The sequence below is a fragment of the Diuraphis noxia genome, unplaced genomic scaffold, assembly GCF_037042655.1.
Source record: "Diuraphis noxia isolate RWA-SAM2 unplaced genomic scaffold, SU_Dnox_SAM2 contig0003, whole genome shotgun sequence".
In the NCBI taxonomy this organism is placed as follows: domain Eukaryota; kingdom Metazoa; phylum Arthropoda; class Insecta; order Hemiptera; family Aphididae; genus Diuraphis; species Diuraphis noxia.
This window is the reverse complement of record NW_028301713.1, coordinates 34774943-34790501: the sequence shown is the minus strand read 5'-3', so window position 1 is coordinate 34790501 and position 15559 is coordinate 34774943.

The window sequence follows — 15559 nt, the reverse complement described above, 5'->3', positions numbered from 1 at the left end:
AGTTAAATATCCGGGGCCGCTGGCGGGTGTTCTCTCGTGACCTTGGTTACTCGAGCGACCCGCCGCCGCCGCCTCCGTCAACGCCGCCATTGCGCCGCCAAAACACAAAATCGATAAATCGCCGCCTCGTACCTACATTATGTACAATTTTGTGCGTGCACATCTAAAATGCACACAGCACATATTATGTATAGATGATATTATCATTATTTTATATTCTTCCTCTCCGGTTCGTTTTGAGAGGTGTTTCGTCTGCACTCTGCAGTCTGCAGCAGTGTATCAGCTGCGGTCGTAACGCACATTAGCACAACCATCATAATATAATGGAGTGGACAAGAGATTAACATTTTAGGGGAGAGGTGGAGCTACTCCCCTTAAATATCTTTAACAGTGTTAAAGGCTCGTCGGCAAATTGTTCGCGCCTATAAAATACGTATTATAGTTTATTGTATTACATAATTATATTGAATTATTTAACGCTTTTCTTTATCGAAACACGATTGTAAGTTCGAGTATTTAACCATGCAGAGGTTAGCCAGGGGTGGCTAAAGGGGGCTTATACCCCCATTGTCCTTATTGTTTATTTTAAAAATTGGTAACATTTAGCAATCATATCACAATATACAATATTATTAAAATAGATATTATATCAAATACAACTACCAAAAAAAAACATTTTAAATACATTTGCAGCAGATGTAGAGAGTGGCAGAAATACAAGTGTGCATTTTATACCAACATATTACAAAAATGTTATTACACTAAGTATAAGTATAATATGTTTTGAACATTTTTTTTTTATTTTGTCTATAGTATTACATTAATTAGTTTGCGAGAGGGGTGGGAACTAGTTTTACAAATGTTTACTTTAATTATTTTTTTAGTGAGAATTATCTGCCTTTTACCAGAGTTTCTACCATTGTTATGTCAATAAATCAGTGCTCGAATTGTAGTCTCAAGTATCACATCCAATAATCATCAAAAAATAATTAATAGTTTCAGAGATTTAAATGAATATGTTTGACAATATTGTAATTTATTCACATTAATAAAAATAATATAAATTCATTAGTTCCAAATCAAATAATAAAATACTTTGCCATTCCCACAATACCTGAAAATCATCTGAGACGTTTGAAGCGTAAATGGTATCGTGATCTCTTAAATTAAATTAATTATCAAGCTAACCTAACAGAAAGTGTTAGTTATCAATGGGTGGCTTCTTTCAACAAAACCTCATGACCTGTTAACTTTTATCACATATTATTTTTGTATCTAGTATAATTGGTACATATTGCTCATCACTTATAAAAATGAACTAATAAAATTAAAAATGTATTAGTTGAATATCAATTTATATATTTTAAATTCAAAGATAATTATTTTGTTGTTATTCAAAAACGAATAACTGCAGAAACTTGAAATTTACACCAAATGTTTATTTTATCAATCCTATACTTTATAAAATATTCAAAATATTTCAACTATTTTTAAGTTATTTAAAGCAGACATTTGAAATTTTCCGTTTTTTTAGTTTATATTCTATAAATGTCAATAAAATTGTATTCATTGGGTTAAAAAACTTGAAAATTTAATACAAGGTTTCCCATAAGCTGAAATAATAGCAGTTGAAAAATATTAAAAATACATGGGCATGTTTTTTTTTTTATATATATATATAACCATTTAAAGATCAAATTTTGACAAAATGTATGGATTGAAAATTAACAAATCATTTGGTTGTTAAAAATTTATAAAACGTTTAACTTTTATGGCTAAGGATTGAAAATTAAAAACAAAGTTTCCACATAACTAGTTAATTCTGCGCTAAAAAAATTTAAAAACTATACAAATATGCAGTTTTTTTAATAGTTATTTTAAGTTCGAATTTGGATGAAATTACCTATTAAATAACCAAAAATAAACATTTTAGCTATACTATTGAAATTTAAAAATATTATTCATAGGTACTTTAAATTACCTACCATGAATTACTGGATGAGTCGTGTGCATGATGAATCTGATTTGATTAATTTGGAATTTATTTTAGAAACCTAAATTTTTCCCGCTTTTTTTAGATTAAATTCCTAATAATAATTAATTATTTTTTACACAGTTCACTATTATGTTGTAATGCAGTATCATAATAATCGGAAATTCGAAATAAGGTATAATCGTGTTCAATAAAATGTTTTGAGATTGAGATTACAAAAATAATATATGATAAAAAAATAAATAAATATTTTGTAAAAAGAACGTTTCCCGATGTAGTGAAAATATTTACTAATTAGTAGGGGTGCTTTAAAAATAAATATAAACATAAAATATATATATTAGAGTACCTCCGTCCGTCCAGTCACCCGCATCGATTCAACCATCGCTGCAATAATGATCGCAGTATAATAACATGTATAATATTATATTGTATACATGCGTGATACTCTATTTCATCTGCTAAAATAATAAAAATCGACACCTACAAGCTATTGTTACAGGTTTCACCGATTACCAATTCAATAATATTAATTTTTAATCATATTATCGTCGACAGATAAAACATAGGTATAGTCGTATACAGCTGATATATATTTTTTACCTGCGCGTATCGTTTTCATAAACAAAAATATCGTCGCTGTTGTTCTTTTGTTCAAAACGATGATTAAACTATACATATTATTATTATATATGTATTCCAGACGAACGAGGTCGTCATCGATATACTTATACATCTTTTATACATATTATAGTATATTATACATACGGCATATGCACACGGTCACCTGCGTCGTAGATTGACCGTTCGGCGGATGTACAGCTGTTATCCAATACTCTTTGCCTCTTTGGTGTACATATCGATGCGTGCAGAATTACGAATGCAGTGAAACGCCTACACCACGACTAGCCGGGGAAAATATTTTTACATAATACTCATAATCTTTATAATATCAGAATATATTCGTGTGTTGTGTGAATTTAATAATTTACGCAATATTGTGCGCATATACGCGTATTCTATACAGTTAATGTCTACGCGTATTACACCCATCAGTCCCTAAAATATCCAAATTTTCGTACTACACACATAGTCCCAAATCAGTCCAATCTAAATTATACATAGTACCTATCAATTATTATTAATAATAATATGTATTTACAATAAATAATTTTATTTAAATAAAGTAGAACTTCTATTTAACAAATGTAAAGGTTATTTAAAAAAATTTGTGAAATAGAAATAGTAATAATAATAATAATACATAATATCAGTAAATAAATAAAAATAAATTTAAATTACCTATATTAAGTATGTAAATTATTATGGTTTTTTTTTTATTCTTTGTGATCGAAGAACTTACTGATATCCTGTATTAATATCAGAGCCGTATTTAGGGGGGAGCTACAGGGTACTGTTGCCCCGGGTGGCTGAGTAGGAGAGGGGGGGCTAATTTTTTTATAATTTAAATTTGTATTTTGTATAATGATTAATGAGGCGTATTTTTTTGTTGCCCCTTGGTGTCAAATTCCTAAATAGAGCCCTGATTAATATTGTTGTTTTACAATTTTATAGAATATTATTATAAAGGTTTAATGTAAATAACAAACTTTTAAATTTCGTACTACACACTGAACTTCTCGTACTACACAAAGAGTGTCGTACTACACACAATTTTAGGGACTGACACATAAACCATGCGAACCCAGTAACGTGGTGATAATAAGTGATTTATGATATTTATACTAAACGGGCAAAACAAAATGTTATTTCATACAATTATTGTCTGCATATCATGGGCGTCTCCAGACGTTTTTCTAGGGGGAGAGGGAAGCATTTATCTTCAATAAATGAAGATCTTTTTATAAATTTAATGCTTACATTTTAAAATTAATCTATATTTACTAAATTGGTGCATTACAGATAGGAATGCTTTGGAAAACAAATTTAAAATTCTAGGGGGGGGGGGGCAAGTGCCACGTAGTCATCCCTAAGGACGCATATGCTATACCTACCACACATTATCAAGTTTTCAAATAGCCAACTCTATGTAAAAAAAGCAACTTATACACATTATTGTGCTTATACACCTACAAACTACTATAAGCTACATTATATATATCATGTATAAATTGTAGTGCATAAAAAAAGATGAACCCCAAATTTTTTTTATCAAATCATCAGAATAGTGCACACTGCACATGGTCTATAGTGTTTATACCTAACCATACATGTTAACCCATAGGTATATCGTATATGTATAAGTATGCAGTACGAATCTATGATATAAAATATTATTATTTTAAAAAAACATACAGAGAATCTTCGATCTCGTAAAGGTAAAGTAAGTATCGAATATATTTTGTAGCCTCATAGTTGAGCAGATGTTAAGCAACTAAACTGGAACTGTAATTGTAATGGTAGTGTTAAGTATTTTAAAGATAAATACATGACCAAGATTCTATGATTAATATTTTTTACAAAAAAATAGTTACAAAAGTTTAAGGAAAATTTATATTATTCGTATAAATATAAAATTTGAAATTCAAAATATCAAATAATGCTATAAAAACAAATCGTAATACATTTTTCATATTTCAAAAATATATCTGTATCTAATTTAAACTTTTAATAACCTTGTGTCAACTTTTGAATTTACTTAGAAAGTTAGACCAAAAATTGTAAGAAGTAAAAACGACAAAAAATGTAATTAAAAATGTTTATAAATACCTATAGGACCTAATAAAAAGATCCAAAATGTTCAGTAATTTTACTTACATATTTCGATCATTTTTAATTAAATTAGTACATTGACTAAAAAATAATACGATTGTATTACATGGAATATAAATTTATTGTTTATTTAACATCGCTAAACTAATTTCATCTTCCTCTGCTGTCGGTTCTAACCAGGAAAAAAATACTAATTTCATCCTATTGGCTATTACGCTGCTTTTTTAGTAAAGTCTTATTTGAACTTTGAACTAAATAATATGTTTAAATTACACATGTTTTCTTTTAGTCGAACATATTATTATATAATATTTTGTAAATAAATATTGATTTATCTTGCAGCTTTTCCGTAATTATAATATCTAATATCGAGAATGTGTAAGACACTCTTTTAGTCCATTAAATCGCAGTATAGCAACTATATTATGTTTGTACATTGTACCCTTTGTACCTATAAGTACATCTGGAATAGTGATAACTGTAGATGGTGATTTATAAATAACTGTTATTGTGGGTATTTCAACATATTATAATTAAATAATAATTATTCATATTTATTCAATAGTTTTGGTTTCAAACATATGTATAAATATACATTACTGTATAGCTGTTGATTTGACCTAACCTTTGCATGAAACGCACGTATCCAGCAACAACTTGGGTAGCTTGAGTAGTTATGTAAACTAAAACCTCCATAAAATTGAAAAACTTAACATTTTAAATATTATTTGATTTTCATTAAAACAATTAGTGATAAATAGTAAGTAAAATTAGTAATAAATAATTGCGTTATATCCAATCAATGTAACCTTTCTGAAACGTACCATTTATAATATAAAACGTCAAATAACGAATTCAATATTATTTTTAGCGACTTAACCAGGTTTTATTATTTAATCTATACAATTATGAACGTTTTCTTATATTAAATTGTGTATACCATACATAACATAATATGATACAATCATACAAGTAGAAGTATTCCCACCGTATATTTCCATTAATTTCTAATAAGGTAAACGGGAAAAGACAATTTCCCATCACTCTAGATGAAATATTATAAAATATAGATGATTATGATGACTGTGACTTGTTTGCGTTATTAATGACTCCTGTCTCACCCCATGAGTATCAATTATCAGTAAAGTATTTAAGTATATAACATTATTATATTCATATATTTTCATATGTATATGTTTTATAATTATCCCCCAAAAATATTTTTTTTGAAGGATGGAAGGGGAAGTGGGAGATCGAATAAGATATGGAAGGACAGAACAGATAGAATGAACAAAAAAAGGTGATACGAGTAAAGAATAATTGAAGGACAGAGCCCTATGAAGGTGTAAGTCAAAAGTGGTTGAACCCTGCAGATTATAGTTTGTACGAAGCATAGGCTGGTGAAGAATTATTGGTCTAGAACAGCGTTTCTTAAACTTTTTTATCCATGGAACCCTTTTTAATGTCCACTTTTATCGTGGAACCCCTACTTCTTTTTAGCTTTCTAGTTTTTTTTAGGATTATTTGCAAATAAATTATAATATTGAGTAGAAGTATAGATTATTGAATGTATAGAGTTAGCTGATAGATTATTCCATATGGCTTATGCATTATTATTTAATATACAAGTATTATTTTCCATAAAGGATATTTTAAAGTAATTTTCTTGAACATTTAAAAAAAAATTACTTAAGCTTCGCGGTACCCTGAAGTGATCTATGCGGAACCCCAAGGTTCCGTGGAACACAGTTTAAGAAACGCTGGTCTAGAATTATAAAATATAGTATTATCAAGCTATGTTATGCAAATAATTATTTTAATAATAACATAAAAAATATTAATATTATTCATTACATATACATATATAGCCATATACACCCCATACACTGTAATACCTAACTTAAAACCGGTCGAACTTCAATTTTTGAAAACTCACACTGAAATCTTATCAATTTCAAAAGTTTCAAACTCATAATTTCCCTAACACAAAATTAATTTAAAACATCAAATTAGTAAATTAATAATAATAATAATAATATTTATTGATACCAAATTATAAATTTAATTTACAAACATGTTATATAAAGCATAAATTAACTAATGTTTGGTTATCTTTTCAAAAGCTAAGCTTGTGCAAGAAAAGAGAGCGTATATGTGACGCAAAGTCGTAAATACCTAATTAAGAAAATGAAAATTAATTTGTTATTCTATAATTTGAATTTTATTGATTAAGCTAAAAGAATAAACTACGTTTGCTGATTTAAAATAAAAGTATAAATACAATATTAATATCTGTTGACGTATATTTGAATAGTTCAAGTATAATTTTTTTGTTAATTTTTATTTCATCAACTATCATTATATTATAATAATCAAATAACAAACATGTTGGAGCATAAATTTATAATAAAATTAATTAATTAATAAATGCTCATGATTAGTATATTATGAAATTCACAGCATATTAAAATTAAAAACTTATATTTTAATTATAAACTTTTATTTCTGAAAGTGATAAATACATAGTCAGAACTTATTGATTACACCGCTGATCAAGTTTAAACAACCGATTTAATACATTTATTATATATTTTCTAAATAGGATGATTCACCAAGCATATATTATTAGGTACTCTTATTTTTTCTTTCAATAATGAATTCATTTAAATTCTTATTTTAGAATTTTTAAATATACTTAAGAACAGTGTTTTCAAATACATAGATTTTTATACCTAACTGTTTTACTGTCATATCATTAATACATTTTTTTTATATTTCAATTTATCTAAATTAAAATTTTAACTCGTAATTTCTTAAAGATTTTTATAGTAAAATGTATATATTAAGGATAATATATAGACATTAAAAATAATTCGACAAAAATACAAAATAAATGTGAAACTGAATCTTGAATCTAGGGCTGATTAGGTATTTATTATACTCCAAAAAGGTTTACAAATTATAAAACGATGAATTTATTTTTATATTTATTTAATTATATAATTTTCAAATCCTCATATCCCCTGTATCTTCCAAACCCATTGGCCATTATTATTACGTATTATCCTTGGTATACAAGCTTAAAAAATTAAAAAATACTCGTGTGAAGTTTGATGTAGATAATACAATAACATTTTCAAAAAAATCATCATATTTAAAATGTATTCATAAAAAAGGGTGATTCTTGTAAAAACAAAATTACCATCGCTACAACTTCTTAAATTGTTTTAAAAACCTAATAGTTAAAAAATATGGTCCTTAAATAAACTTAAAAATTCAAAAAACCAGAATCAAAAAAAAAATTAAGATGAGCATACTTGTTGAATCACTCTGTATATGATTTCATAAAATTATAATTTATATTTTGATAGAAACCTACATGTAGAATTTCATATTAAATTATTTTAAAAGTACATAATAGGTTTCAGTGAATTTAAATTAGATAATTCACTTATATTATAAATATTATATCTTTACCTACACTTTATATGGGTACAAACCTTTAAAGTAAGTATACACGTATCATTGTTTTCTTTGTACTTACGATCGCCCGATTCTATTCGCATCTGTTACCTGTACCTATACTATCAGCTCAGACGCTCAGTTTATTTTATGATAAAATATATCTGTACGAAATCCAACGCGGATAACTGATTATTGATTAATAGGTATTTAACGTCGTCTTATAACTTTAATCTCTGAACTGTATCTACTATAAATAGTAATAAAATCATAAGCATTAATTATTAACAGACTGTCGGAGCAAATTGGAGGGGCTGTCACACCACCTTTATCTGTTAATTAAATAATAATAAATGCTATTTTAAAGTGATTATTTCATTATGTTATAACCGGGGTTGGTAAATTGAGTCCCAAATGACACTACTCGGTAAATTGAGTTCCGGGGGAAATAGGTAGTAGGTAAGTTGAGTCCCAGAAAAAATAAGGTAGTAGGTAATTTGAGTCCCAGGGAAAAATGATTTATATGCATTTAAAATTTAAAAATATGCACTATAAAATTGATATTTGTGATTTGTGGACTGCAATTATTGACTGCATGTATATGATTTTGAAAATAGCAACATGCATTTTTATTAATTATATAATTATTTTTTATGCCATCAAAATGCATGTTGCTATTTTCAAAATTATATACATGCAGTCTCACCCATGGACTATGACAGGAGTCCTCGACACTACCGTCTTTCTGGTGTATATACACACACATTAATATAATACACAAATATTAATTCTCATTATTAATTATTTTTTTGAATTATTATAGACTTGATGCCCCAGCAATGCTTTGCTATTGCTAGTTATATTATTATTATTACTATTTTATTTTTATTTTTTTTAGTCGTGTTATATTTTACATCTATTTATTTACATTTTTATTTTAAAGCTTCATTTAAATGTTATAGGGTCTTACTTTTTTACTATACAAGTTTTTCCTTAAAATTTCACTGTATACTGCGTTGACAGTGATATTTGTAGGTGACAACAAAACATATTTATTTTCAGATGATCCTATATACTCGAGAGAGGGAAACATACAATTATCTATGAGAAAAGCACTCTTTTCTTAGGTTGATGCCAACCATCGAGAAGTGTTTATTCCTGGGATTTATTTATTGTGAGAATGTGAGGGCAGACGATACATTTAGAGGAAACTTTAATCTTTTTAAAGAAATTTCAAATCTGTGAGTATCATCAAGATCCGCAGAATATGAGCAAGCGAACAGGCCTTATAGGACCGTTAATAATTATTGCTAGTGGTGTTATTTTTCCAATTAGTATTTTGTTGAGATTGACATTTTTTATTCGTGATATCTTTTGAATGGAATGTCCGTTTAGAATAATTCAAAAAGTCATCTACAGATATTAAACAGTCTTGAACACGAAAAAATGTTTTGCATAAGGAATAATAAAAAGGTACATGGATAACAATGTCATCATTGTCTGATTTCGGTCGGTATTTATATCAACTAAAATAACAATGTAAAAAAGTAGTTATATAGTGACATAATTATAATAGTTGGACCTTGGGCATATAATGTTATGAAGTTTTTTGTAGATATTTATATGTTCTTTAATATTATAGAACATATTTTTATTCTATCATCAATAGTTTCTGCAGCGCATGCGATGAAAGACATTTTATGGCTAATTTGTTTATACCTTGGGTTACATTATTCAAGTTTTAGTAGGGACCATTTTCTTTTCTAGTAATAAGATAAATAATGCCTATATTCTTAATTTAGCTTTCTAATGGTGAAAGAACTGTTTAAATTTGTCCATTAGTTTTCGAGTTTCTTCGTTACAAACAAACACAAATAATAATCTTTCCTCTTTATAATATTAAAGTATAAAAGTATAGATATAGGCATGCTTGTATTTGAAAAAAAATACGCAAATTCTATTAAACAATGTTATAAATTGAGTATTTTATTTAAATTTTTTTCTCAAAAAGTCAAGTACCACAAAAGTTTAAAAACCATTATTTTATAATAAATTCATAATCAAATTCTTAATAATTTAATGTCCTTCAGATTTTATTCCTAGTTTATTTGTAATTCATCGTTAAATTTTAAATTCAAGAATAAATACAAACAGACGATAATAATATGTATGTTTTATTCGATCCTTAATGGCTAATGCTTAACATCTTTTAAAATTTTAAATGATAAGTTACTGATAGAATATTCGATAAACTTAATAGAAACTGCAAATAAAAAAAAAATTAGATGATTACATATATTAATTAATATTTAGTACCAAACTACCAACTAATATTTGCTAAATAATACTCATGTTATAATAAAAATATATTATTATACATGACTACATCTATATATAAGTATAGATTTTTATCATACTTTTAATATAAGAATGCCTACTAAACCTTACACTAACTTAATTCGTTTTCATTAAATTAATATCCATGGTTTGGTGATGGACAGATATAATTGAAATATAAACTACTAATTGTTCAAAATTAACATTTAAGATATAAATACAAATACAATTAATGTGATTGTGTAAAAGGTGTAAGTAATTAAGCTAATTGTTGAAATTTGTACAAAGACATATCGCATATACTTAACAACTTAACGTATTATATATTTTATAATGACAACATAATTTAAATAATTTCTTTAGATTATTTTTAAAATTTTAAATATAAAGCTCTCGGTATAAATATGAACTAAGAATATAATATTATTATCATGTGTTATATTATATGATTTTGTATTTAGTTTTTATATCATTAAAAAATATACTTACATTAATTTCATCAACAACGGACATATTAAATTATATTTTTACACGCAACTTGCTAATATTGATTTAATCATTATGGCAACTTTTTTTTTGTGTATCACGGGTACCTAATGGTTTTTATTAAGATAATGTTATGGTAATTAGTATATATGAAGACAGCACGTAAGCCAGTATGGTTAGGTACAAATTTATATAATTATAGTTACCGTATTTTATATATTTAGTAACCCAGGTAAAAAATTTGTAATAATTATAATGATTGATATTTGGTATATGAATTTAAATATTTGGATAAATACGTTTCAAGAAATTATGTTGAAATTTTATACTAAGAATATAATTTCGATGATCATGATGGAAGCATAAGTGTACTTGTACAAAATAAGACTTCCGTAGTCCTATCGACTAACCGATTGAAAGATTATTGATTAAGATGTCCATAAAACTGATAACATTTAAATTAATAATGCTTTGTTTTTTTTTTTTTGCATTTGAATATATTTTAGCGGTGATATATCATTATATTATTATTATTACTCTTAATAATTCTGTATTATTATTATATTAATATATTTATTGCCTCTATAAAGCACAAGATAACAAAAACATAACTTGCCTTTATTTACTCATTTTAACAAAATAAATATGAAATCAATAAATTATCGTACACAATAATAAATTAATAAAGTATTTATTAGAAATACAATTTTGTAATATTTAAGAATTATTTCATAACTTACCAGGTTATTATAAAGTATAAACAATTAATATGAGACGATTTAAAAAATTTAGCATTTAAAATATTCAAAGAATTATAATATTCTAAATTATATTAGATCAGTGGCGTAGCCTTAAATTGTATTTTACTAATTTTAAATTGTCATCTTTATTTTGTTAGTTTTCTATAGCTTCGACCGTGCTAATAGGTATTTAATGCACCGCTGTGTAAAAAAATTATCAGCCCCCCCCCCCCCCCCGAAAAAAATCCTGGCTACGCCGCTATATTAGATACTAATATCTATATCTATATAAGTAATAAAATAAAATATCCTTAAAACAAATTACATATTTCCTAAATTTTTAACTTTAAACCGTATACGTTACCTAATCAAACTTCAGGCGCCAGATTTTGAGAAGATAGGCAACTTATCTTTGGTAATTGCATGTATAGTTGTGTGGATGATTTAGGTCATACAGTCCTATATTACTACATTATTAACCAGAGCAAAGCAAAATATGTCCTATGAAAATTAAACAAATTATATAATATATTTGCATTGATTAATTATAAGTATACGTTTTTCTGTTTATTTTCCAAGGAACTCTATATGATGTAATATAGCGATTTCCTATAAATGATAAATGTGTATCATTTTAATTTTAATTTATCATAAACATATGTTATATTTATTCAAGTCAAGTTTTGTTCATAAGACTATGTACATATTTTAAACGTTAAATGTAATTGGATTTTAAACACGAAATTTTTTATTGTATTATTATAACTGTAGATCCAACCTTACCTTAGAATTGTGACCCCAACATTTTTTTTTTTTTTTTTTTTTTTATTTAAATAAGGCTTCAACTCCTGAGGTTATTAGCCTGCAGTAAATACAAAATACAAAATAGTAGTCATAGAGTATTTATCTTAAAGCTATGGGGACACATTATGTTTGACAATAGAGGGATTTTGTAGAGTATATGTACATTCAATTATTTTTCTAAATTAATTTTGCTAAGCCTATGTTTTTGAAAAAATCGTACCCCAACATTTGTGTTGCTTATTATTGTAATCATCAATTTAAAGAAAGAATCGCAATAATAGATTATAAAAGATAAGACTAATATCAGATCCAACCGATTTGTTTTTTTAGAATTCACAATTTTTAAATATTCGAAATGAAGGATTTTTTTTTATAATAAGCTACCATATTCAAGCAGCCAATAAATATAAATCAAGAAACTAGAGTTATTAGAAACAATATAGAGTTCAATTGAACGTGTGTATAATTACAGAGTAAATGAGTAATGAGTAATGATTATAAGGCAGCATTTTGAAAATAAGTATAACATATCATTATTAATTTATAAGTATAACAGACTTAGGAAAATTAAATACCAGCTTTGTAGGCCAAAAGTGTTATACTGCTGGTAATCGTCAATAACGTTAACCTCCTCTGATTATTTTATTTGTACTTATCTAATCGAATCTAAAATATAAAAATATGTATACAAAATATAATAGGTATATTATAACTTAGAATGAAACGATGAAATGTGATTTAAAATGATTTAATTCATTTATTTTGTTGTAAGATCGCATCATAATTAAAGTTTGTTGAAATTATGACTGTTTTTCCGATATCATTTAAGTATGAAAAATGGTATATTATGATGATAATTATTGATTAATATTATTATTATTATAATTTTGATTATATCAATATATTTGTTAAAATATATTATATTTAACGCAATAATTAACACACGGCGTAATGGGTATGCAATAAAGGTACCCGCTAGTTATCATGAATCTTCCAATATTTCGCATGAACATTTACTGGGTGACCACTGACCAAGCTGAGCTTAGAAGGTTCAGTTATTCAAAAAATTATACAATTGATTGAACAAAAATGCTTTTCATTCTTTTTTATTTTTATCTATTTTTATTATAATACAACAAAAATTAGGTGAAAAAACTATGTTTTTAGATTTGATTTTATATTGTGCTCCATTTACAAGATGTTGATCTATTACATGAATAAATTTTGAATTAAAATCGTTTTGAATATACATGATATACCGAGACATATAAATGTGAATTTACGTGTGCGCACCTGAGGTTAATATTGAACATAATTAATTGAATTATTATAATTGAATTCTCTTCGTAACGTTTATACATAAGGATGAGAGATTAATAAAGTCACATTTAAGATTCTGTATCAACATGACAACATAGTTTTTTGTGTCTAAAATCTAAATAAGATTCTATAGCAAGAAAATGCATAATCCTTCAATATAAGAGGAAGATTTAGTAACGTTAGATATAGTTTGTATCACTTGTTATGTAAAACCAGATGGTGTATTTCTGAATTTACTGATAACCTACCTTAATTCAGTAAGATCGAATATGAGAAATAAGCTATTATGCAACATATTTGCAATAGCTTACTGTATCAAATAATACTACAATATTAAACAATTTGGCGCGAGTTGAAATATCAGTGTTGCGTAATTAATCATCAACAATTAATCATAAAATATTGTTTTTTTCTATTAGTATTTAATGGTGATACTAATTTGAGATAGGTTTTGATTTCTTTTGCTTTTTTAAGAACTACATGGGCTTAAATATAAAATGCACCATCTAGTTTTATATACGTCATCTGTGTTTTTGCTATGCCTGTTTGGGAAGTGAATTTATAATAATCATTTAATAATCATTTAAAGTTAATAAATCCTTAAAAAAATAGATATTTAAAAACAAATTAAAATTTTTTTCTCTTACAGTTATAATTTTATTATTTAAACATAATTAGTTGGAATTTGAAAAATTTCACTAATACCTATAGGTATAAACCTATATTTGTATCATATGTATAAATTAAATTTAAATTTTAGATAAATTTTAAGGTGTTGAGAGTAATACACTAGCTATGGACCTATTTCTATCATTCTACAAAGAAAATTGTAAGTATTGACTTGTAAGTTAATAGCAATAATATGCGATATGTATATTATTTTTATAAAAGGGAAATACTTATCACTATTTCTTAAAAACGAAAAAATGTATGAATTTGAGATTGTGGTTAGGAGTCACAGGACACTCCTTAGAATTTGAAAATATTTGAGTATATTTAAAGATTCCAAAAATCATATTTTGAATAACTTCATTATTAGAAAAATAATATAGAAAAAAGGGATGCTTGGTGAATCACCGTGTATGTCAAAACAACAGAAAACTATTGTTTAAAACTTTACCACTGGTATCGGACAAATAGCGGTGGGAATGTTGAATCATTTAACTATTGAATTCCAAATATTTCCTGGTAAACATTTCAATGAATGCCATGCATTTTTGTTTTTATAAAAATTTAAATTTGGTATCCAACACCACCAATTTGAAAGTCAAACCACAAAGTTAAATTCATACTAAATATATATATACTCTAGATTATTAATATTAAAATAATTAATTTTCAAGTAAAAATACGATTTTTTTCTAACTCCAAAATAATACAACTTTTAAGTCATTCAATAACTTCATTCTACCTAATACCAATATATACTTATGAATTATATAAAATAGTAGCCAGAATTAATTTTCAGGTGAAGCAAACCAAATATTTTAATAGGGCATTTTATATAAGACAATATTAATTTTTGATATTTTTAATAGTTTTAGAAGGGGCAATGATTGGGTTTAGGGAGGTAACCTCCTCTTTGCCACTCCCTCGTAGCTACAGCCTTACGTAATACACTTGTAATTTGGTATTAAATTATTAATCACCCCTAGGCAAAGGTGTTCCATTAATTTTTTTGAGA